At 45.2% G+C, this 25,494-nt stretch overlaps 1 protein-coding gene across 3 annotated transcripts in view; it reads right to left on the reverse strand.

Annotated features, from left to right (window-relative positions):
• The window catches only part of STARD13 (StAR related lipid transfer domain containing 13), a 326,179-nt gene that overhangs the window by 127,394 nt on the left and 173,291 nt on the right, over positions 1-25,494 (reverse strand). Inside the window, exon 1 of one of the 3 annotated variants that reach the window (XM_038761767.1) lies at positions 19,843-19,890. The exons of the other annotated variants lie outside the window; for them this stretch is intronic. The gene's annotated coding sequence lies outside the window, so the exon portion shown is untranslated. Of the gene's footprint in view, positions 1-19,842; positions 19,891-25,494 lie in introns of those variants that run through there. 3 annotated transcript variants of the gene reach the window in all.

Here is a 25,494-nt window from a genome sequence, read left to right on the forward strand (position 1 = left end):
CATCTGTAAAATGGGGATTAAGACTGTGAGCCCCCCCGTGGGACAACCTGATCACCTTGTAACCTCTCCAGTGCTTAGAACAGTGCTTTGCACATAGTAAGCACTTAATAAATGCCATCATTATTATTATTATTATTCTCTGTGCCTCAGTTACCTCAACTGTAAAATGGGGATTAAGACTGTGAGCCCCCCCGTGGGACAACCTGATCACCTTGTAACCTCCCCAGCGCTTACAGCAGTGCTTTGCACATAGTAAGTGCTTAATAAATGTCATCATTAACTTCTCTGTGCCTCAGTTCCCTCATCTACAGAATGGGGATTAAAACTGTGAGCCCCCCTTGGGACAACCTGATCACCTTGTAACCTCCCCAGCGCTTAGAACAGTGCTTTGCACATAGTAAGCACTTAATAAATGCCATCATTATTATTATTATTAATTCTCTGTGCCTCACTTACCTCATCTGTAAAATGGGCCCCCGTGGGCCAACCTGATCACCTTGTAACCTCCCCAGCGCTTAGAACAGTGATTTGCACATAGTAAGCGCTTAATAAAAATGCCATCAATATAATTATCTTGTGTTATACTCTTCCAAGCACTGAGTACGGTGCTTTGTACATGGTATAATCATTCAATCAATCATATTTATTGAGTGCTTACTGTGTGCAGAGCACTGTACTAAGCGCTTGGGAAGTACAAGTTTGCAACATATATATATATATATGTTGCACATATATGTATAAGTGCAAAATAAATACTATTTATAAAAGCAAAAATAAAAGAAAATGAGAAACCGAAGCTCCAAAACTCCCAGAGTGGGGTAGAAGTGGGTAAAAAAAAAAAAATCTAATTCAGAACAGGGCCTTGCAATTCAAGTCTCTGACCTCTCCTTTGTCTTCCACATGCGGATAATTTGTTATGCAATAATTGAATTCAGGGTTTCTAAATCGCCAGGGGTACAGAGGGCCCATTTTGTGCATTTCCCTTTGTTGTTGCCCCGGTGACATCTGAGGACCCCCTTAGGCAACAACAGTTCTCCGACAATCCCAAGCACACTTCCATGGAGATAAGGAGGATAAGGATTACAGTGCAGCTGTTCGGTGGAAATTCTAGTTTTCCTTGCTCCGCGTGGGCCGGAAAACCAGGCCCTGCCCGCAGCCTGAAGAAATGCCAAGGAAACAGAATTGAAATGTGGATGAGGCTATCCTATTTATTTTATTGGTATGTTTGGTTCTGTTCTCTGTCTCCCCCTTTTAGACTGGGAGCCCACTGTTGGGTAGGGACTGTCTCTATGTGTTGCCAATTTGTACTTCCCAAGCGCTTAGTACAGTGCTCTGCACATAGTAAGCGCTCAATAAATACGATTGATTGATTGATTGATTGATTGAGGGTGCCACAACCAAACCTCCCTCCGTACTCCTAGGATTAGACGTCTACTGCTAGAAATCGTCGAGTCCAGTTTCCATCCTGCGGTGCTTCAGGGCTGAAAAGTGGCATTTCACTTTTTAGACTGTGAGCCCACTGTTGGGTAGGGCCTGTCTCTATATGTTGCCAACTTGTACTTCCCAAGCGCTTAGTACAGTGCTCTGCACACAGTAAGTGCTCAATAAATACGACTGATTGATTTCACGCACTACTACTACTAATAATAATCTTGGTATTTGTTAAGCGCTTACTATGTGCAAAGCACTGTTCTAAGCGCTGGGGGGATGCAAGGTGATCAGGTTGTCCCACGTGGGGCTCACCATCTTAATCCCCATTTTACAGATGAGGAAACTGAGGCACAGAGAAGTTAGGCCACTTGCCCATAGTCGCACAGCTGACAAATGGCAGAGCCGGGATTCGAACCCATGATCTCTGACTCCCAAGCCCGGGCTCTTTCCACTGAGCCACGCTGCTTCTCTACTCAGGCGCACTCGATCAATATATGTTGCCAACTTGTACTTCCCAAGCGCTCAATAAATACGATTGAATGAATGAATCAAGGAGCACTTAGTAGGTGCAGAGCGGTGTACTTCCACACTAGTCGGGGAAGCTTTCTAACAAACCCTTCCTTGCCAATGCACTGGGGAGTGATATCATCATCATCAATCGTATTTATTGAGCGCTTACTGTGTGCAGAGCACTGTACTAAGCGCTTGGGAAGTACAAGTTGGCAACATATAGAGACAGTCCCTACCCAACAGTGGGCTCACAGTCTGTCCGGCTAACTTGAGGTTAAGCTCCCTGTGGCCAGGAAAAATATCTTGCACTTTTATTGTACTTTTTCTAGTGGTTAGTCAAGTGGATCATGCCCCACAAGTACTGTTACTACTACCACTATTCATTCATTCATTCAATCGTATTTATTGATCGCTTACTACGTGCACAGCACTGTACTAAGCGCTTGGGAAGTGCAAGTTGGCAACATATAGAGACGGTCCCTACCCAACGGCGGGCTCACAGTCTAGAAGGGGGAGACAGACAACAAAGCAAAACATAGTAACAAAATAAAATAAATAGAATAAATATGTACAAGGAAAATAGAGTAATAAATATGTACAGACATATATACATATATACAGGTGCTGTGGGGAGGGGAAGGAGGTAAGGCGCCGGGGGGAGAGGAAGGAGAGGGCTCAGTCTGGGAAGGCCTCCTGGGTAGGGACCATCTCTATATGTTGCCAACTTGCACTTCCCAAGCGTTTAGTACAGTGCTCTGCACATAGTAAGCACTCAATAACACTAATAACAACAACTGTGGTATTTGTTAAGCACTTACTATGGGCCAAGCACAGTACTAAGCACTGGGGGGCAGGGGAGAAGTACAAGCAAATCGGGTTGGACACAGACCCTGTCCTACATCAGGCTCACAATCCTCATCCCCATTTTACAGATGAGGGAATTGAGGCACAGAGAAGTGAAGTGACTTGCCCAAGGTCACATGGTAGACAAGTGGTGGACATGGGATTAGACCTCCCAGGCCCATGCTCCAACCACTAGGCCGTGCTACTACTATTAGAAGCAGCGTGGCTCAGTGGAAAGAGCACGGTCTTTGGAGTCAGTGGTCAGGGGTTCAAATCCTGGCTCCACCAATTGTCAGCTGTGTGACTTTGGGCAAGTCACTTAACTTCCCTGAGTCTCAGTTACCTTATCTGTAAAATGGGGATTAAGACTGTGAGCCCCCCGTGGGACAACCTGATCACCGTGTAACCTCCCCTGTGCTCAGAACTATGCTTTGCACATTGTAAGCACTTAATAAATGCCATATTAGCACATGAACATCTTCCTATTGCTTAGCTGCCACCACCCACACCACTGTTCAACTGGCCTCATTTCCAGGATACATGTCAGAAGATTTCATTTTTTATTCAGAATTTTAATAAACCACATGGCTTAGTGGAAAGAGCACGGGCTTGGGAGCCAGAGGTCATGAGTTCTAATCCCAGCTCCGCCACTTGTCAGCTGTGTGACTTGGGGCAACTCACAGCTTCTCTGGGCCTCTCAGTTCCCTCGTCTGTAAAATAGGGATGAAGACTGTGAGCCCCATGTGGGACAACCTGATTACCTTGTATCTCCCCCAGCACTTAAAACAGTGCTTGGCACACAGTAAGTGCTTAAATACCAAAATTATTATTATCATTTTTATTATGCCTCTGTTACCTCATCTGTAAAATGGGGATTAAGACAGTGAGCCCCACGTGGGACAACCTGACTACCTTGTATCTACTCCAGTGCTTAGAACAGTGCTAGGCACATTGTAAGAGCTTAAAAAATATCATTATTATTATTATTTTTCTTGCAGGGGGAGAGAGGGAATGAAAAGAAACAGGGAGGGCTAAGGGGGATTTAACCCTTCTGAAATGGATATGGACTTGAAGAGTCAAATTCGGATTTCTAAAGTTGGATGGCCTTTCCACCAGATTCAAGGAGAGTGGGAGGTCAAAACTCAGAGAGTGGAAAATGACCTATCATTTGATGAACTGATTGGCTTTAACTCTTAGAACTATTTTAATAAGCCTGAGACTTCTTGGGAAACTCACTGTCAGACTCCAGGAAGAGATTAAGTGGGAGTAATGGGTTTTTTTTTCTTTTTCTTCTTCCCAGAACCCCTTGGGGCTAAATAATGAATGCCTTTCAAAACTTTCTAACAATGGAGAATGTCTTCTCCCATTACTCTGTGGGGGATTTACATGTGTCACTCCTATTAGCAAAAATAGGCTTTACCCTTGTAACTCTTCAGCGCATCAGAGGGAGAATAGATCCAGTGTGCTATGGTGTGCTTCCCACAGACAGATGGCTATCATTTCCAAATAACATGTAGGAGGCTCTACACAGGCAAACCTCCATGATAAATAACAGGCTTTATGAACACATCTCCTATGTTTCTTTTTGACCCCATAACTCTTGAACAAGTAGCTCTGGGTGCAACTCACGGTGGACTTTAACCGGTTCTCTATGTGGAACGTTACTCTATTTATTTATTTATTTTACTTGTACATATCTTTCTATTTATTTTACTTTGTTAGTATGTTTGGTTTTGTTCTCTGTCTCCCCCTTTTAGACTGTGAGCCCACTGTTGGGTAGGGACTGTCTCTATATGTTCCCAACTTGTACTTCCCAAGCGCTTAGTACAGTGCTCTGCACACAGTAAGCGCTCAATAAATACGATTGATGATGATGGAACCACTGAAGTTAAGCGGTGTTGTAAGCAATGAATTATATGAAGAATTAAAAAAAACTTAAAAAGGCAACTGACTCCAAAGCTGGGAAACCCAGAGTGAAAACCGTTTTACTCTTATTTCCCGTTTTTTCTAAGGGTGCCGTAGTTGTACTAACTGAACTGAGAAAAACATCATGGATAAGAATACAAATTGTGCATCAATTAATGGCCCCACCTCACCTTTATTTGCAGAAAGAAGAAACTATTCTTTGAGACAATATCTAACCTATGTAAAAGCTTTCAATGACCTTCATGGCGTACTAACTGAACTGAGAAAAACATAATGGATAAGAATACAAATTGTGCATCAATTAATGGCCCCGCCTCACCTTTCTTTGCGGAAAGAAGAAACTATTCTTTGAGACAATATCTAACCTATGTAAAAGCTTTCAATGACCTTCATGGTCACTCAGCATCATCATCATCACCATTATTCCCTTCCCTCCCACCTGGACACCCTTCCTCCTTAGCTTTACTCAACCACCTCTTTCGCCTCCTTTAAATCCTTCCTAAAATGTTATCGCTTCTAGAAAGCGTTTTGTTTCAAACGGTATTTATTAAGCCTGCTATGCGCCAGGAACTGTTCTAAGCGCTGGGGTAGGTATGAGCAAAGCAGGTTGCACTCAGTCTGTGTCTCTCATGGGGCTCACCCTCTTAATCCACATTTTATAGAAGGAACTGAGGTACAGAGAACTTAAGTGACTCGCCCAAGGTCACACAGCAGACAAGAGGCAGAGCTGGGACTAGAACCCAGGCCCTTCCGACTCCCAGGCTTGTGTTCAATCCACTAAATGATGCTGCTTCTCCACCCACCTACCCCAGCCCCCTCCCCTGCAACACATTTCTCTCTCTCTTATGAATTGGTCTTTCTATTTGGCCTTTGTTTATTACTATGTGTATTAACAATACAGAGGATGCCTGTCGTCTTTCCCATAAGACTGGAAGCTTCTGGAAGGCAGGGATTGCATCTTGTTTTCTTGTCTGTCTCCCCCTTCTAGACTGTGAGCCCGTTGATGGGTAGGGACCATCTCTATATGTTGCCAACTTGTACGTCCCAAGCGCTTGGTACAGCACACAATAAGCACTCAATAAATACTGTTGAATGAATCTTGTTCCCATTTTACTCATTCCCCAAACAATCGATGGTACTTATTGAGCACTTACCGTGCGCAGAGCACGTACTAAGTGCTCGGGAGGGTTCAATATAACAGAGTTGGTAGACACGTTCCCTAACCACGACAAGCTTACAGACTGGAGGGGAACACTGGGCATAGTGCTCTGTGGTACAGTAAGGGCTCTATCATCATCATCATCATCAATCGTATTTATTGAGCGCTTACTATGTGCAGAGCACTGTACTAAGCGCTTGGGAAGTACAAACTGGCAACATATAGAGACAGTCACTACCCAACATTGGGCTCACAGTCTAAAAGTTAATGTGGATACTACTGCTACACCAGGGTGTTACGAGCAACTTCCAATAACAATCCAAGAAGAACATCTTCCTTCTTTAAATTACTCAGCCCCAACCCCTCTCTTCTGGCACAGTTTCTTCTTTTGGGGGGCCTTTATCCCAAGCAGGCAGTTCTGGTCAGGGTGCATCGGCCTTAAATCAAATCAATTTAAACCCCAATTTAATTCCCTGGCCCGGAAGCCTCAACTTAATCATTGCTTTCTATAGAAGTGCAATTGTGTTGCTTGGTAGAACCTTAATCACTTTGCTCCTAGATCAGAAACTGAATTACGATTTGAATATTTTATTAACCCAAGCTAACTGAAACAGATCACTGTGATGTCTTTGGGAAGAAAACTATCTCCAGTTCACTGGAATATCCTGCTTCAAGATGTTGATTTGTTTCTACTGACAATCACTCCTTGCATTTTCTTTCCAGACTCCTCCTCCTTGCCAAGATATACCCCACTCTCCACAATCCCCCAAATTCTGAAACTGGTAGGGGAGAGGACTTGACCCTGTTTTTATACACTAGAGACACAGTAGGGTTTACCGATAGGTAAATCACCCCTGTTGTCTTTCATTGCCATACACTGCAGCTATCAGTACATCTTCAATTAATCGATAGCATTTGCTGAGCACTTGTACACTGGTACACTTGTGTACACGTGCACAATAAAGTTAGCAAATACCTGCCTTCAAAGAAGGGGATACAATCCACACGTCGTCGAGCATTGACATTAAGGACCACAGAGGTGCTTAATGGATTCATGGGCACTAATCCCGACTCAGCCACTTGTCTGTTGTGTTGCCTTGGGCAATTCACTTCACTTCTCTGTGCCTCAGTTACCTCATCTTCAAAATGGGGATTGATACAGTGAGCCCCATGTGGGACAGGGACTATGTCCAACCTGAATTGCTCGCATCCACCTCAGTGTTTAGTACAGTGCCTGGCACAAAGTAAGTGCTTAACAAATACCACAATATTATTATTATTATTATTATTAATGAGATCTCAAAGGCTCAGCCCTGAGGCCCTTTGGAAAGAATCTATAGAAGAATCAGATTTGGGCCCCTGAAACAGTCCACAGGCATGGCTGGATTTGACTTATTGACAGGGTTTCCTAAAGAAGATACTGTGACTATATAATCTTTAATACAGATCTAAAGGTAGGTGTGGACATGGCTCTTCTTTATATTTGACGGTCACCAGGCAGGCAGTGGGACCCCACCCAGGTAGGTAAATGTTTTTTATTGAGCACTAACTGAAGGCCAAGCACTATATTAAGCACTTGGGACAGTACAGGACATCAGAGACAGTAGATGCGATCCCTGCCCATAAGACCTTACAATCTATGGGGAGGCAGTAACTAAAATACATTAGGGAAAGGGGAAATAGCAGAGTATAAGAATATTTACATAAGTATTGTTGGGCTGAGGTGCTTAGAAGATGCTGCTGGACGGTCGAGAACTTTCAATCTTATACTGGAATATACAAATCTCTATTCCCTGATGTCATCTTTGGGCTTTCATGCCTTTTTAAACAACAACAACAACAACAAAAATTTTTAGGTTTTTTACAGCATCTTAAAATATAATTTTCAAACTTCTGACTTGAGTTTTGTTTAGATCATTGATTGGGCATGTGATATTCACCCCACCCTCAACTGCACAGCACTTATGTCCATAGCCTTACACTACCATTTCCTCTTTCTGTAATTTATTTTAAGGTCTGTCTCCCCTGCTAGACTGTAAGCTCCCTGTGCAATTCAATTGCCTCGCACTCTCTCAAGTGCTTTAGCACTGTGCTCGGCACACAAGTGTTCCATAAATACTACTGCTTGATTGATTTTTATCTACCTTGACTCCATTCCTTCTGAACTTCAGCCAGCATCACAATTACTCCCCCTCCTCCATAGTCACCCTCCTTCACAAGCTGGAAGCTAAGCCTCTACCCTTTCGCCAGCCTGGAGACTGACCCAAAAAGGCTTTACCAGGAAGAAAAGAAAAATACAGAGAGAGGCAGAAGCACCTACAGAGAGACACCCACTGAAAGAAAGAAAAGGAGGTGAGTACACCTGCCCCTTACCCACACACAGACACACACTCTCTCCCTCATTCTCTCTCCCCTTCTCCCCACCCCACTCCCCAGCCTTCCCTCTCCCCAGAAAGAGTCAGAAACTGGAATTTCCTTGAGAGGAACTCTGAAGCAGTGTTGAGGGGCTTTGATCACTACGATGTTGAACTAATTATTTCTTAAGTGGAATACTAAGCCACAGTCTCGGTTCCTTATAGATTTGAAAGCTGCACAACTCCGGCAGCAAGATGAAATTTTGATTTGAACGTCAACATTTTTCCATACTTGCTCAGCACACGTGTTCCATAAATACTACTGCTTGATTGATTTTTATCTACCTTGACTCCATTCCTTCTGAACTTCAGCCAGCATCATTTGCTTTTTTCTTTTTTTCCCTCTGCCCTGAACCATTTTACGGGGATGCTGTCAACTCGCTTCCCAACCACCTCTCTGATACCAGGAAGAAGGGGAAGAACACAAACTTTGCTGGTACTTTAATTTTCAGCCCAAACAGCCGTAACATGCTCCTCAACTTGTACCTAACACATATTGCCTTAAGTACTCCCCATTTCACGGACTCCTAGGAGGATAATTTAGGAGACACAGAATGCAGTGGATAGCCTGCTTAATAAAATGCCTTCGGATCCATTTGTTAGACAATGTGGTATCACTCTGAACATGCTTAAAAATAACCCTGTTATGATTTTAGTCCATCTATGCTGACAAGCTGAAATTCATAATCTTCCTGGTCTGAAAAATACAAACGCAATACACAAAAGGAAAGTGTGCTACAGGATGGCTCAAATGGCTATGGACCAAAAAGGAAACAACATTTGTTACATGTGAGATGAGATCCCATCCCAATGTTTTTCAGTCATTTAACTCCCAGTTCGATAGCCCAGTGCCAGTTCAAGGTTAAAAGCTGATATATTTGAGTGACTTTTGAATAAACTCCACTGCACGCATGAATGATTTTAAAGCACCTCTTAAACCAAGAAGTTCTATTTGTATCTTGATGAATCAAAACAATATCCAGGTATGGTGGATTTCCTCCTCTTTCTGCTTCTTGGCGCAAGAAGCAGTGGTTAAAGAGGCAATCATCTATAGCCCCAAGATCCTATTTGTACATAAATCCTTACCAACTTACAAGCAACATTAGTATAATTGCGAATTGGAGAAACACAAAGACAAAAAGGGCAACTATGTTACAGAAAATCAGAATTGCAATCAACAGGGGTGTGGGAAAATAAATGACAGCAATATGAATTGAATTTAAGGTAGTTGTTATTGCCTAGTTGTTACTGCCCTGCATGGAAGTTGGTGACAGTCCCTTTGCTTCAAGAATCCTTGTAACTCTTGCTAACACACGGCGAGTCTCAGCTTTACGAAAAAGAAGGAAGGAAGGAAGGAGGGAGAGGGAGAGAGCAGGGAAGAAGGGAGATAGAAGGAAAGGAGATAGATTGATGGATGGATACTGTCCGATGTTTTTCTTTGATATCGTGGAAAACAAATGCAAGTAATGCGATAATAAGGAGTTTTCTCTTCTGATCATTCCCTAGAACAAAGTCCATAACCCTATGTTCACATCACATCACTGGATGCATCTGTTGACACTGAGAACCTGTTTTGACATGACAGGAACCCACTCAAGTTCAATGGAACTAGAGTTTCTAATGAAAGTAAAACTGCTTGGTGTTTTGAGTTAGTTTGCTCTTGGCAGCCGGTAACTTCCTGTGCCTAAGAGAAGTGACTTTAAATGAGACCATTAAAAAAGATCAAAAGGTTTGGACATCAATTAGCTCTCAAACCATCAAAATATTGTTTTGTGAATGTAAGAGAATCAACCATATGGATTCCATTTCCATTAAAATCCACAAGGGCTTAAAAATGAAGGGGAAAGGGGCTTGGGAAAGCTCATTTGGATTTTATCAAACCCCAAACATTTGAAAAGTAGTTCAAGATGTTTGCAGTCACCCAAGCCTGCTTGGTGTGCTGCTCTCTGCGGAATTTCACTGTGGGTTTTCAATTCAGCACAGAGTCTACAGAGAGGAGATTAAAAGAGGTGCCTAGATCTACCTGCCACTTCATCCACCATGAAAAATGCCCACCTTTCTTGTCTCAACAGCAGAAGGAGTAATAAGTATGAATTGAGTGTCCACTGCATAAAACACATTGCAGTAGACGGGAAGTATCAGCATGAAAGTGATAAATTCCCAGCCCACGGGTAGGTCACTGAACTGCACATGCACGTGAATATTGGCTTTTGTGGGGAATGACCATTTGTGATGAGGTTATTTTTTTTTGTTTTTAGTGGTACTTATGCACTTACTATGTACCAGACACTGTGCTAAGCCCTGGGATGGATGCAAGTTAATCAAATTGGACACAGTCCCTGTTCAACCCAGGGCCCACAGTCTTAAGGCCCACTTTACAGATGAGGTAACTGAGGCAAAGTTAAGTGACTTGCCCAGGGTCCCTCAGCAGACAAGTGGCAGAACTGACTCCAGGTCTGGGCTCCTTCCACTGGGCCATGCTATTTGTCGGCATTAAACGTTAATGCTCTGTTAATATTTAAAATGTTAAAATGTTCAGCTCGGCCTCCCTGCCCCCAAATTCAATGGAATTGATACTACAATAATCAATGATACCTATTAAGCAGCTTTCAAAGGTATATCACTGTACTTAGCATTTGGAAGAGTGGAAATAAATGCACAACCTAAGGACCATTGATATCTGGTGAAAGAGACCTAATAATTAGGCTTCAAAAGTGGGCAGAATGGATGATTTTAAATGGAATTGATACCACAATAATCAATGATACCTATTAAGCATCTTTCAAGGGTATATCACTGTACTTAGCATTTGGAAGAGTGGAAATAAAAGCACAATCTAAGGACAATTGATATCTGGTGAAAGAGACCTAATAATCAGGCTTCAAAAGTGGGCAGAATGGATGATTTTAAATGGAATTGATACTACAATAATCAATGATACCTATTAAGCATCTTTCAAAGGTATGTCACTGTACTTAGCATTTGGAAGAGTGGAAATAAAAGCACAACCTAAGGACCATTGATATCTGGTGAAAGAGACCCAATAATTAGGCTTCAAAAGTGGGCAGAATGGATGATTTTAAATGGAATTGATACTACAATAATCAATGATACCTATTAAGCATCTTTCAAAGGTATGTCACTGTACTTAGCATTTGGAAGAGTGGAAATAAAAGCACAACCTAAGGACCATTGATATCTGGTGAAAGAGACCTAATAATTAGGTTTCAAAAGTGGGCAGAATGGATGATTTTAAATGGAGTTGATACTACAATAATCAATGATACCTATTAAGCATCTTTCAAAGGTATATCACTGTACTTAGCATTTGGAAGAGTGGAAATAAAAGCACAACTTAAGGACCATTGATATCTGGTGAAAGAGACCCAATAATTAGGCTTCAAAAGTGGGCAGAATGGATGATTTTAAATGGAATTGATACTACAATAATCAATGATACCTATTAAGCATCTTTCAAAGGTATGTCACTGTACTTAGCATTTGGAAGAATGGAAATAAAAGCACAACCTAAGGACCATTGATATCTGGTGAAAGAGACATAATAATTAGGCTTCAAAAGTGGGCAGAATGGATGATTTTAAATGGAGTTGATACTACAATAATCAATGATACCTATTTAGCATCTTTCAAAGGTATGTCACTGTACTTAGCATTTGGAAGAGTGGAAGTAAAAGCACAACCTAAGGACCATTGATATCTGGTGAAAGAGACCCAATAATTAGGCTTCAAAAGTGGGCAGAATGGATGATTTTAAATGAAATTGATACTACAATAATCAATGATACCTATTTAGCATCTTTCAAAGGTATATCACTGTACTTAGCATTTGGAAGAGTGGAAATAAAAGCACAACCTAAGGACCACTGATATCTGGTGAAAGAGACCTAATAATTAGGCTTCAAAAGTGGGCAGAATGGATGATTTTAAAACCCAGGCTACTGAAGGGAGTACTTTACATCCTCTTCGCATTTTGGACTTTTATCAAGCTCTTAGTACAGTGCTCTGCACACAGTAAGCGCTCAATACAATTGAATGAATGAATCCAGCAGCTACTCAAATTACACACAGACAGAGAAAAGATGTTGCAAGGAAAGTTGACCACCTTTTTGAGAAGACTGCAGAGTCACTCTGTGTATGGACACAGGGAAACCCGCCAAATAAAGGCATCAGCGCTGCTTTCCTGAATAAGAAGAGAGAACCAGGGAGACAGGGTGATGTGGAAGAGCCAAGACTGGCTAGGATTTGAATGGGCCACCTGGCAAGGAACAGCTCCTTTCCGAGTCCGGAGGTAGCGCAATCCTGGCATGGGCATTTACAGAGAAGCCACAGCTGCAGCAGGGCCTACTAAATGACTGTTCTATCGCTCGGAAATCCATCGGAAGGGAAAGTAGAGTCGCATCAAGAGCGACTTTTTTATTTTATTTTGTTAGTATGTTTGGTTTTGTTCTCTGTCTCCCCCTTTTAGACTGTGAGCCCACTGTTGGGTAGGGACTGTCTCTATATGTTGCCAACTTGGACTTCCCAAGCGCTTAGTACAGTGCTCTGCACACAGTAAGCGCTCAATAAGTACAATTGATGATGATGATGACTTGGTCATTACCAAGCCCTGCAGTCAAAACACTTACAAAGGTTAAATCAACAAGCAATATTGCTACAAAAGCGTTAAAATGCCTAAATAAAGCAGACCCTGTTGACAAAATATGGCAACGCTGAATTCCCTGTTCCAAGAGGTGATGCCCACATGCCATATTCTGAATGCTGTCGGGGTAGATGGGGCACTCGAAGCTTTTTGGTAGAGAATCTCTAGGTTTCAGCTGAATTCTGCAGAGCCCAGCAAATTGTGTGGTGGAACCCAATGCTTGGCACAGTGTTTGTGCAGGAAGCACTGAGGGCCAAAAAGTCATCTGAAGCTTAAGAGAAGAATAGAACAGTGCTTTGCACATAGTAAGCGCTTAATAAATACCATTATTATTATGATTATTATTAATACACTGGTCCAAAACCTCCCTGGGCCCCAGGACACTTATCCGTAATGTATTTATATTAATGTCTGTCTCCCCCTCTAATAATAATCATAATAATGTTGGTATTTGTTAAGCTCTTACCATGTGCAAAGCACTGTTCTAAGCACTGGGGTAGGTACCAGGTAATCAGGTTGTCCCACGAGGGGCTCACAGTCTTCATCCCCATATTACAGATGAGGGAACTGAGGCCCAGAGAAGTAAAGTGACTTGCCCAACGTCACACAGCTGACAAGTGGCAGAGCCGGGATTTGAACCCACGACCTCTGACTCCAAAGCCCGGGCTCTTTCCACTGAGCCACGCTGCTGCTCGTTGTGGGCAGGGAGCGTGCCTACCAACTCTGTTATAGTGTACTCTCCTAAGTGCTCAGTACAGCATTCTACATACAGTAAGTGCTCAATAAATGTATTTATTTATTTTACTTGTACACATCCATTCTATTCATTTTATTTTGTTAGTATGTTTGGTTTAGTTCTCTGTCTTCCCCTTTTAGACTGCGAGCCCACTGTTGGGTAGGGACTGTCTCTATATGTTGCCAATTTGTACTTCCCAAGAGCTTAGTACAGTGCTCTGCACATAGTAAGCGCTCAATAAATACGATCGTTGATGATGATAATAAATGCAACTGATTGATTGATGACCACAAACCACACCTCCTTTCCAGGGTCTGCTGTCTTCCACTGCTTGTCCTAGGCAAAGAAGCCTAGTGTAGCTCAGCACAATCCTTCAACATTCCTGGAAAGTCAAGGCACGCCCATGTCCCCCCACCCTGGAAAACTAGAGAACTTTCCCAAACAGTTAGCCCAGGATCCAGGTGGAAGCCGCTAAAGGAGCTACTAGAGAGGCGGCAGTACGGTTGGACTGTGCATCTGGACGTCTGCCCCACTCCCGCAACATGGGCGAGGGCCAAGGAAAAGTGTTCTCAACATTACCCATCTCACACCCAGGTACGGTGTCTGACGGGTTTCTCTTCCGTGAAACCACAAGCGGAAAGCTACCCCACGCAAAGAAAATCCCAACTGCACCACTGCACATCCGGACTCTCCGGGACAACCTGAACACCAGTCAGGCAGAAAGAACACAGCACAGGTTGCACAAGAGTTATTCAGATTGGAATCTGTCACTGCACTGGGCCAAACCAAGCTTACTGAGGAAGGCCAGACCACAGAGAAAATTAATCAATCAGAGAAAGCTACTGGTTTCCCACTTGAGACTGATGGTTATCAAGCATCAGCTTTGCAATCAGACAGACAGACAGGCCCTTGTCCTGAAGCTCTCAAACATACTTTGTTTTCTGGACTACCTCTTTGCTTCACGGCTTCTCTAAGACAGAAGCACCACCATCAGGATATGGGCACTCATCGAAACACACGCGGACCAGAAGAAAAACAGTATGAGGAGCTGGAGACCCATCACAGAAGTAACAATCAATGGTGTTTATTGAATATTTACTATGTGTAGAACACTGTACTAAGCACTGAACAGGCACACTCCCTGCCCAAATCAAGCTTACAGGCCAGAGGGGGAGATGGACATTAACATGAATAAATACTTAATCATATATAATATACAGATATGTATGCAAGTGATGTGGGGGTGGGGCAAATATCAACTGTCAAAGGGTCACAAAGTGAATAGATGAGGCTATGCACAATACTGATACACTGATCAAAAATGTGTCAAACTACGGGTGGGCTGGGGTGACAAAATGACAAAATGTGGTGGAAGAATCAGATCTACCAGACTTGGAAATCTTACCTACTATTGCCTCTTTCTTTGCCATGCGCCAAGCATCGATTTTGGACCATCAACATTAACTTCCCAGCACCGACCAAGAGGAAGATGCCATGGATGGAAGCAGCCTGGCCTACTAGAAGTGCTTGGGGCTGGGAGTCAGAAGCCACGGATTTGAGACCCAGTTCTGCCTCTGTCTGGTTTTTTGACCTTGGGAAAGTCCCAAGACTTCTCCATGGCTCAATTTTCTCCGCGGTAAAATGGGATTAAAACATCTATTCTCCTACTCTCTCTTACACTGTGATTCCAGGGAGTGATACAATCTGTTTTCAATCTGATTATCTTGAATTGACTCCAGTGCTTATAGTAAGCACTTAATAAATGTGTCACTGTTTGATATGGGGACTTTAAGGATGTCACTCAAGAACCTCCAGTGGTTGCCCATCCACGTCAGCATCAGAGAGAAACTCATCACCATCGGCTTCAAAGCCGTAAATTACCATGCCCCCCCCCCCCCCCCCCCCCCCCGCAATTTCCTAGAACAATCCAGCCCACACCCTTGGCTGTGGGCTAATGCCAACCTACTCAACTGTACCTTGAGCTCGTCTATCTCACTGCCGATGCTTCATCCGTGGCCTGCCTCTGGTCTGGAATGCCCTCCCACTTCATATCTGACAGAAGATCATTCTTCCCACCTTCAAAGGTGTATTGAAGGCACATCTCCTCTAAGAGGGCTTCCTTAAGGCCCCATTTGCTCTTCTCCCACTTCCTTCTGCTTTGCCCTTTCACTTGGACTTGCCCCCTTTTTTCACCCTTCCTTCAGCCCCACAGCACTTATGTACATATCCATAATTTATTCAAACCGTCTCCCCCTCTAGACTGCAAGCTCATTGTGGGCAGGGAACATGTTAACCAACTCTGGTATATTATACTCTCCCAAAAGCTTAGTATAGTGCTCTGCACACAGTAAGCGCTTAAATACGATGGCTGCAGTTATATCTGGTGCTCAAGTACTGGGCTCTCTCGCTAGTGATACAACTAAACTTTCAACATCACATCATGAGAAGCAGCATGGCTTAGTGGAAAGAGCACGGGCTTGGGAGTCAGAGGTCATGGGTTCTAATCTCGGCCCTGCCACTTATCAACTGTGTGACTTTGGGCAAGTCACTTAACCTCTCTGTGCCTCAGGTCCCTCATCAGTAAAATGGGGATTAAGACTGTGAGTCCCATGTGGGACAATCATCATCATCATCAATCATATTTATTGAGCGCTTACTATGTGCAGAGCACTGTACTAAGCGCTTGGGAAGTACAAACTGGCAACAATTGGGGACAATCTGATTACCTTGTATCTACCCCAGTGCTTAGAACAGTGCTCGGCATGTAGTAAAGTGCTTAACAAATGCCATCATCATCATCACACCATCTGAAGCGCTTGGAGAACGAAGTTAGTTGAAAGCAATTCCATGGAACACAGGAAAACGTATGGTTGAAGAATCACTACTCAACACTTTTCCCTCCCACACTTGGGCCTGGGGGTCATAGGGTTCAGGGAATACCTGTTTCGAAACTCCTTAGCCAGCCTGTAGGAAACAGACTGGAAGCCAAGGAGTGGGAGGAGAGGATGAGTTCTGGAATGCCAGTGCTAAGAAAGGCAGGAGGCAGTGAGTGGCTGGGGGCCCAGGCAGAGGAAGGTGAAGAGAAACCTCCTTAATTCTTGTCCTAAATCCCCTTGAGAGTGTAAGCCCCTTGAGGGTTGGGACTCTGGCTCATACTTCCTCTCCGACTCCCCACAGAGTATCTAGTTCAGTGTACTGCCCCCGGTGAGTGTTCAGTTAATACAGATGCCTGGCTGATAGGTACATCTATTTATCTGGAAATTCTGTTAAGTGTCTACCTATTCATTAAATTAAACGTTCCTATATAAAAGGTGCCTTTATTCTCAAAAGCTGGCTGGTACAAGATGCCAGAATTGAAAATCTTCTTAAGCATTTCTCTATGGCGCAAGTTCAGTTTTTAGCCTTGTGAGCAAGAAAGCCAGGAGTAAATCAATTTGCATCTAAAAGCTCCTTTATGAACCTGGCCATGACCTGTGGCAGGCAGGCGGTCAGACTTGCTCATGGAAACAGAAGTTGAGGTCTGTCTCGGAGAAGATTGCTTGGTCCCAGTTGAATAAACTGCTGGCATTCACTATAAGCCAAACAGTAAGCAGATTATGGGTAAACAGATATTCGTACTCTGATAAAGCTTTTTCTCATTCATTCTTATTTACCGAGCACTAACTATATGCAAAGCACTGTACTAAGCACTTGGGAGAATACAACATAACAATAAACAGACACATTTCCTGCCCACAGCAGGCTTACAGTCTAACTTTACACCTCTTTTCACAAATCTATGCATCTCTCACCATATCAGAGAACTTGGAAGAGTACAATAGAGTTAAAAGTAACAACCCGGCCCTCAAGGGGTTGACATTAGAGTGGGAAGTTTAAGGTAAACCAATTTCTAACCAGAGTCAAACTCTTCAACTCCCCTCGGGTAAATTCCCCTCAGACATACATTTTGCCTAAATACTTGGTCTTTGGGATTTTCATATCATTCATTTTTTCAGAGAAGCAGCGTGGCTCAGTGGAAAGAGCACGGGCTTGGGAGTCAAGAGGTCATGGGTTCTAATCCCGGCTCCGCCACTTGTCAGCTGTGTGACTTTGGGCAAGTCACTTCACTTCTCTGTGCCTCAGTTACCTCATCTGTAAAATGGGGATGAAGACTGTGAGCCCCACGTGGGTCAACCTGATTACCTTGAATCACTCCCAGCGCTTAGAACAGTGCTCAACACATAGTAAGCACTTAACAAATACCATCATTACTATTCAGAGGCACTGTGACCTTGTGACAAGCACATGGGACTGGAAGACAGGAGACCTGGGTTCTAATCCCAGCTAGACGGTTGGTCTGCTGGGTGACCCTGGGCAAGCCACTTAATAAATCTTGACTACTTTCTATGTGCAAAGCACTGTACTGAGCGCTTGAGAGAGTACAGTGCAGCAGAGTTGGTAGACACGTTCCCTGCCACAAATCTCCCTAGGCCCGAGTTTCTTCATCTGTAAAATGGAGATAAGGTACCTGCTCTCCCTACCTTTTAGACTGAGAGTCTGATTAGCTTGTATTTACCCCCAGTGTCTGGCAGTGTTCTGGCACTTAGTGTTTAATAAATCCCACAATTATTTATTATAATACCACAGAAGTATTTTGCCCAAAGGCAGGCGGCGCCTATCATCTTTCCACACCAACTCTTGGATTATTTCTTCCCTGCCTTTCCTTGGAAAATTCTCCCAGTTACCTCAAGTCTTGTTGAGCTCACAAAGTAAAGTGAAAGGATGATGAAGAGCCATTAGAATAAACTCAGACTTAGAGAGTCTGGAGATTAAATACAATAAGTTCACCAGCCCACAAAAATGTCTGCAGCCTCAATCCTCCCCCTAGGCTATGCAGTTCAGTGCCACATACTCAGCAGGTAGTCAATACAGAGGAACGGATGAGCCCTAAGGGAACAGTCTGCCATTACAAATAGTAAAGCTTCTTTACTAATGATCCTCCATAAGGCCCTTCTGAGTCTGGTGGCATAGCTGTCAAGGAACTTTTGGGGACTCTCTCCTAGCAGCCCCTTCTGGGCCACCACACAAAGCAAGGAGATTGAGAAAAAAAAAACAGTTTCACGGTTCATCGCCAGCATGTGACAGATGCAGGGTTAGGTAGCTGATCCCATATTCCTGTTCCCAGTCAAGTTCCAGCCAGGATACAGGGCCATGCTGGCTAGGGGAACTGGCCCCTGGAATCTCCAGGGCAGCAATCAATCAATCAATCGTATTTATTGAGCGCTTACTGTGTGCAGAGCACTGTACTAAGCGCTTGGGAAGTACAAGTTGGCAACATACAGAGACAGTCCCTACCCAACAGTGGGCTCACAGTCTAAAAGGGGGAGGAGGCAGCAGTGCTCCCTAAGTCTAGCTGCAGCTTGCTCAGGGTCCGACATCGGCAGTGAAGTTTTCAGGAGAGAGGAGAGAAAGTGAAGAAAGCGAAGAGAAGGGAGGAGAAAAAGAGAAGACAAGGGAGAGAAGTCATTCTGCTCTCTCCCTAGGAGGTGTTTTCAGGCCTGCGTAGAACTCCATAAGTAGGAAGGGTATTCATAAGCGCTTAGTGCAGTGCTCTGCACACAGTAAGTGCTCAATAAATACGACTGAATAAATGAATTTTGCGCTTAGTGTGGAGGGCCCCATGCCGGGCTCTGGACAAGAATGCCCAGGTGACAGTTTGGCGGCCCCCTAACACCCTCTTCCAGGGCCTTGCCTCATGGGCCACCTCTGGAGCCCAGCACAGGTGAGGGGAGCTGCCCATCGCTCCCCTCCTGCCAGCAACTGGGGGGAGGCAGGGTGGAGGAGAGGGGAGGGGAGGGGTGTCCTCGCCTGGCCCAGGGAGCTGGTGGCCAAGAAGAGGGGCCAAGGGCCAAGTCATCCCTCCTTCCCCGGTGGGGGGCTGCAGGTTTCCCCCTCCTCTGGGCAGGAGGTGGAGGGAGCCTGAGAGCTGCTGTGTGTGTGGGCTTGGGGTGTCCTCCCCCCCCCCCCGCTCCGTGGCCCCGATCTCCCCGGGGAGGTGCCCCCGTCCTCCGCCCTCACGCCCTCCAGAAGGCCGCCGTGGGGCAGGCGCTCAGGCCAGGCGGGGTGCGGGGCTTCGCGGGCCCAACGCCAGCCCCCCGGTTGGCGGCCCCGTTGGCACACTGACCTGCCAGCCGCCTGTCGCGGACGTTTTTCCAGAGTAAATCCCAGGCTTTGGCCGTGGAGTCCCGCAGCTGCTCGCTCAGGGACCGCCTGAGCTGCGGCTTGTTGGCTCCGCGCCGGCTGCTCATTATAGATCCGTGGGCTCCCGGCCCGGGCCCCCTGGCCCCCCGGCGCCCCCCGGCCCCCCTCAGCACCCCATGGGGCGCCCACACTGCTCGCCGCCAGGCCCGCCCGGAGAGGCAGGGCAACCTGGGTGCTAGGGCTCCATCCCCGTCCTCGAGCCTCCTCTTCCTCCTCCTCCTTCTCCTCCTCTTCTCCCCTCCCCGCCCTCGGGGGCTGCTGGAGTTCAGGTTCACTCCAGGACCGCCCCCACCCTCTCCTTCCCCACCTCCTCTCTTCCTTCCTTCTTCTCTCTCTCCTTCCCTTCTCCTTCCCTCTTCTCTCTCCCCTTCCCCTTCCCTCTTCTCTCTCCCCTTCCCCTTCCCTCTTCTCTCTCCCCTTCCCCTTCCCTCTTCTCTCTCCCCTTCCCCTTCCCTCTTCTCTCTCCCCTTCCCCTTCCCTCTTCTCTCTCCCCTTCCCCTTCCCTCTTCTCTCTCCCCTTCCCCTTCCCTCTTCTCTCTCCCCTTCCCCTTCCCTCTTCTCTCTCCCCTTCCCCTTCCCTCTTCTCTCTCCCCTTCTCCTTCCCTCTTCTCTCTCCCCTTCCCCTTCCCTCTTCTCTCTCCCCTTCCCCTTCCCTCTTCTCTCTCCCCTTCCCCTTCCCTCTTCTCTCTCCCCTTCCCCTTCCCTCTTCTCTCTCCCCTTCCCCTTCCCTCTTCTCTCTCCCCTTCTCCTTCCCTCTTCTCTCTCCCCTTCTCCTTCCCTCTTCTCTCTCCCCTTCTCCTTCCCTCTTCTCTCTCCCCTTCTCCTTCCCTCTTCTCTCTCCCCTTCTCCTTCTCTCCTTCTCCCTTCTCTCCGCTTCTCCTTCCCTCTTCTCTCTCCCCTTCCCCTTCCCTCTTCTCTCTCCCCTTCCCTCTTCTCTCTCCCCTTCCCCTTCCCTCTTCTCTCTCCCCTTCCCCTTCCCTCTTCTCTCTCCCCTTCCCTCTTCTCTCTCCCCTTCTCCTTCCCTCTTCTCTCTCCCCTTCTCCTTCCCTCTTCTCTCTCCTTCTCCTTCCCTCTTCTCTCTCCTTCTCTCTCCCCTTCTCCTTCCCTCTTCTCTCTCCTTCTCTCTTCTTTCCCCTTCTTCCCTCTTTTCTCCCCTTCTCCTTCCCTTTTCCCTCTCCCCTTTTCCCTCCTCCTTCCCTCTCCCCTTCCCTCTTCTCTCTCCCCTTCTCCTTCCCTCTTCTCTCTCCCCTTCTCCTTCCCTCTTCTCTGCCCTTCTCCTTCCCTTTTCCCTCCTCCTTCCCTCTTCTCTCTCCCCTTCTCCTTCCCCCTTCTCTCTCCCCTTCTCTTTCCCTCTCCCCTCTCCTTCCTTCTCCCCTTTTTCTTCTCTCTCCCCCGTCTCCTCGCCTCCAAGTGCCTGGACCAGATGTTCAGCAACTTCGGACACTTTCCACTTCTCCCCGTGCTTCTCCCCCCAGTTCAGTTTTACTGTTCCTTCCCTCCTCCCTCCAGCTCCTTCCCACCGCACCGATTTTGGTAATACGAAATAGAGAGAGCATGTCTCTCCGGCGCGCTTCAACCACAGTTGTCCGGATTTTTCGGATTCGAAGATAAAAAAAGAGTTAAACTCTCATCGAAGTTTCAAGCGGACGACGAATTTGCCCTTCACAGCTGATAGCCCTTTTAATCTGGGGGCTGGGCAATAAACTTGGGCAAGAACGCCGGGATTTTCCAGGTGCTCTCGAGATCTATTTACGTGCATACTGGACCCTGTTAATCTTTCATTTGAACTGCAGAAAGCAACCACCTGATGTAAACAGATTAGACCGTGTTGGAAGAAAAAAAAATTAACACATCTACACCATGGCTTTTCAACCATGTGTATGTAGGAGTATGAAAAGTAAAAACATTCTGAGATGGAAATGTGATTGGGGCACGTAGGATAGGCATAAATAGGGTTTTTACATTCGAAAGGACTGGGGCGGGTGTGCTTGATTGGCTGCAAACTGGAGGTACACAGCGTTTTGTCTAATATCAGAGGCGGGTGGGCGAAAGCCTTTCACTTCCAGTGTAGGGAAAGAAAAATGTTCCCTTTGGAAGGGTCTGAAGGGTCCTGTGGGATTCCCAATTCTACTCCGTGCTGTTGGAGAATTTTTGGATTAGATATTCAAATTTCTCTGGCCTCAGTTTAGCCACCCATAACAACAATAATAATAGTAATAATAATGGTATTTTGTTAAGGGCTTACTATGTGCCAAGCACAGAAAGTTCTAAGCACTGGGGGAGATACAAGGTAATCAGGTTGTCCCACGTGGGGCTCAATCCCCATTTTACAGATGAGGTAACTGAGGCACAGAGAAGTGAAGTGACTTGCCCAAAGTCACACAGCTGACAGGTGGCAGAGCTGGAATTAGAACCTAAGATCTCAGACTCCCAAGCCCGGGCTCTTTCCACTGAGCCAAGATGCTTCATAAAAAGGGCTTGTCTACTACCTGACAAAGTACTATGAGGTGTTCAGAGGTTATTTTTCTAAAAGGTCAGACAGGAGAAAAATGCTTGTACCAATTTCATTTTCTAGAGGGCATTATTGCAATGTTTAAGGTAGAACACACCTGGAGTGTTGGAATTAGCTACTTTAGGCTGGCATTATGGAAGACAGCCTAGATATATGCTACTTCAAAAATTTAAAATTCTATTTATGAACTACTCAGACGGTCTTGGAGTTCTGAGATTAAAGTATTCGTCTGATTTTTCAAATGAGTTCAAATATTGATGAACTCAAGGTAGCTATGGAGTCATAGAAACAAAAAGAAAGTCACTTCCTTCTCCAGTAAGGCTTCCCTGATTGATCTTTCCTCTTCCCACCTACATGGCCCCCCACTGCCATTTCAGCATTGTCATTTAAACTTTTAGGCAATCTCCCTCCCCCTCTCCCTCAGCAATTTTACAAACATATCTTTAGATATTATTGCTTCCTCCTAATTTATTTTACTGTCTCCCTACCCCCACTTCCCTAGATATACATTTCTTGAAGGCAAGGATCATGACTACTGATTCTCTTTTACTTTCCTAAGTGCTTACTACAGTGCTCTGCACAGAAGAGTGGGCGTTAAATAAACACTATAAACTTGACTGTTTGAGAGCTGCTGTCCAACCTGTCCTGGTTTTGGGAATTGGCACCAGGAATCCTTTCGAATCCATCCTCGGTTTTCAACGAGTGTAGCGGTAACATATATGTTTGGTCAGAAACAGGATTTGTGTAATCTGGAGTGGCTGCTAGAGAGGGGGACAACGAAATGTGTCAAAACCACATTCTCAGGCACAAATGGGTTGTATTTTAACAAGGACAGCTCTCCCTATTGGATCAAAGGCAGTGGCAGAAACGTTATCTACGCAAGTGGGGAAAAAGGAAAACTCAGTGAACACACAGGCACAATCTTACTGCTCCTTTAGTTCTAAGGATTCCACTGCCCTACCGTTTCCTAATCTGACCTTGTCCAGGAGCTGCAGAATGATGTTTGTCTCAAAATAGATGAGCTCTGTTTCAGCAAACCATTCTAACATGAAGTCCCGTTAATATATGTTGGTTGAGGCTGATTCCCCGTAGTGCAAATGGATTTCAGTCTGGCCAGAATGTGCCACATGGATAGCTGAACAGGTGCAGCCCTGGGCAGTTGACCATCACTAGCTGCAATCAATCAAGGGTATTAACTCAGCACTTCTTGTGTTTAGTGTACCATACTAAGTGCTTGGAATAATAATAATAATAATGACTGTGGCATTTGTTAAGCGCTTACTATGTGCCAAGCGTTGTTTTAAGCACTGGGGTATTTACAAGATAATTGGGTTGGACACAGTCCCTGTCCCACATAGGGCTCATAGTCTTAATCCCCATTTTGCAGCTCAGGTAACTGAGGCACCGAGAAGTGAAGTGACTCACCCAAATCCACACAGCAGACAAGTGGCAGAGCCAGGTTTAAAACCCAGGTCCTTCTGACTCCCAAGCCTATGCTCTTTCCACGAGGGCATGCTGCTTTTCACACTGTTGGAAGAATAGAGTTGGTAGACAAGATCCCACGGGCTTTGGAATCAGAGGTCATGGGTTCAAATCCAGCTCCACCAACTGTCAGCTGTGTGACTTTGGGCAAGCAGACAATCAAAGTGCTTAAGGGGTAAAGACTCAAGTGCATAAGCAATACTGAAGGGAAAGCAAATGCTTAGGAAAATGAGGGATTAAATAGGGAAGGCCACTTGGAGAAGATGTGAGTTTAATAAGACTTTAAGGGGAGAGTGAGTGGTCTCAAAACTGCCGATCTGTAACTGGCTTCTAGTTACAGTTCTAGTGAGAAGCAGCGTGGCTTAACAGAAAAAGCACGGGCTTGGGATTCATAGAACATGGGTTCTAATCCCTGCTATGCCACTTATCTGCTGTGTGATCTTGAGCAAGCCACTTAACTTCTCTGTGCCTCAGCTACTTCATCGGTAAAATGGGGATTAAGACTGAGAGCCCCACGTGGGACAGCCTGATTATCTTGTATCTACCCCAATGCTTAGAACAGTGCTCGGTGTGTAGTAAGTGCTTAACAAATACCATCATTATTATTATTATTATTCTAGTCCCTGCTCTGCCACTGGCTTGCTGTGTGACCTTGGGCAAGTGACTAAACCTTCCAGGGCCTCAGTCTTCTCACATATAAAACTGGGGTAAGACACTTGCTTTCCCTGCCTCTTAGATTGTGACTACCACGTGACTGTGAATGACCTGATTATATCTACCTGAGGCCTTAACATAGTGCTTGGCACCTACTAAGCATTTTATGATTAATTTGATTAGTGTTATTCAAGCTTGCAAATGAAGTGAAAGAAAGCCACATAGAGTGGGAGGCTGGAGAACGGAAGGGGAAAGAAAACTTCTGCTTATTCCCAGTCCTCCTCCCCCAAGTCTGGAGAAGCAGCGTGGCTTAGTGGCAAGAGCCGGGGTTTGGGAGTCAGAGGTCGTGGGTTCTAATCCCGGCTCCGCCATTTGTCAGCTGTGTGACTTTGGGCATGTCACTTCACTTCTCTGTGCCTCAGTTCCCTTGTCTGTAAAATGGGGATTAAGACTGTGAGCCCCACGTGGGACAATCTGATAACCCTGTATCTAACCCAGTGCTTAGAACAGTGCTCGGCACATAGTAAGAGATTAACAAAAACCATCATGATTATTATTCTCTGTTCCTCAGTTAACTCATCTGTAAAAAGAGGAGTAAGAATGTGAACACTTTGTGGGGCAGGGACTGTGTCCTACCAGATTAACTTGTATCTACCCCAGAGTTTAGAACAGTGCTTGGCACATAGTAAGCACTTAACAAGTACCGTAATAATAATAGCAACCAATTTATCCTCGTCTGCCCTGCCAGCAAAGCCTTTCAAAAGGGATGTGGATGGCATGTACCTGGGGGGTAGTTACAAACCCAGGGTTCTAAAATTCACTCATTCATTCAATAGTATTTATTGAGTGCTTACTGTGTGCACAGCACTGTACTAAGCGCTTGGGAAGTATAAGTCGGCAACATATAGAGACGGTCCCTACCCAACA

Source organism: Tachyglossus aculeatus, chromosome 20 (assembly GCF_015852505.1).
Source record: "Tachyglossus aculeatus isolate mTacAcu1 chromosome 20, mTacAcu1.pri, whole genome shotgun sequence".
Classification (NCBI taxonomy): domain Eukaryota; kingdom Metazoa; phylum Chordata; class Mammalia; order Monotremata; family Tachyglossidae; genus Tachyglossus; species Tachyglossus aculeatus.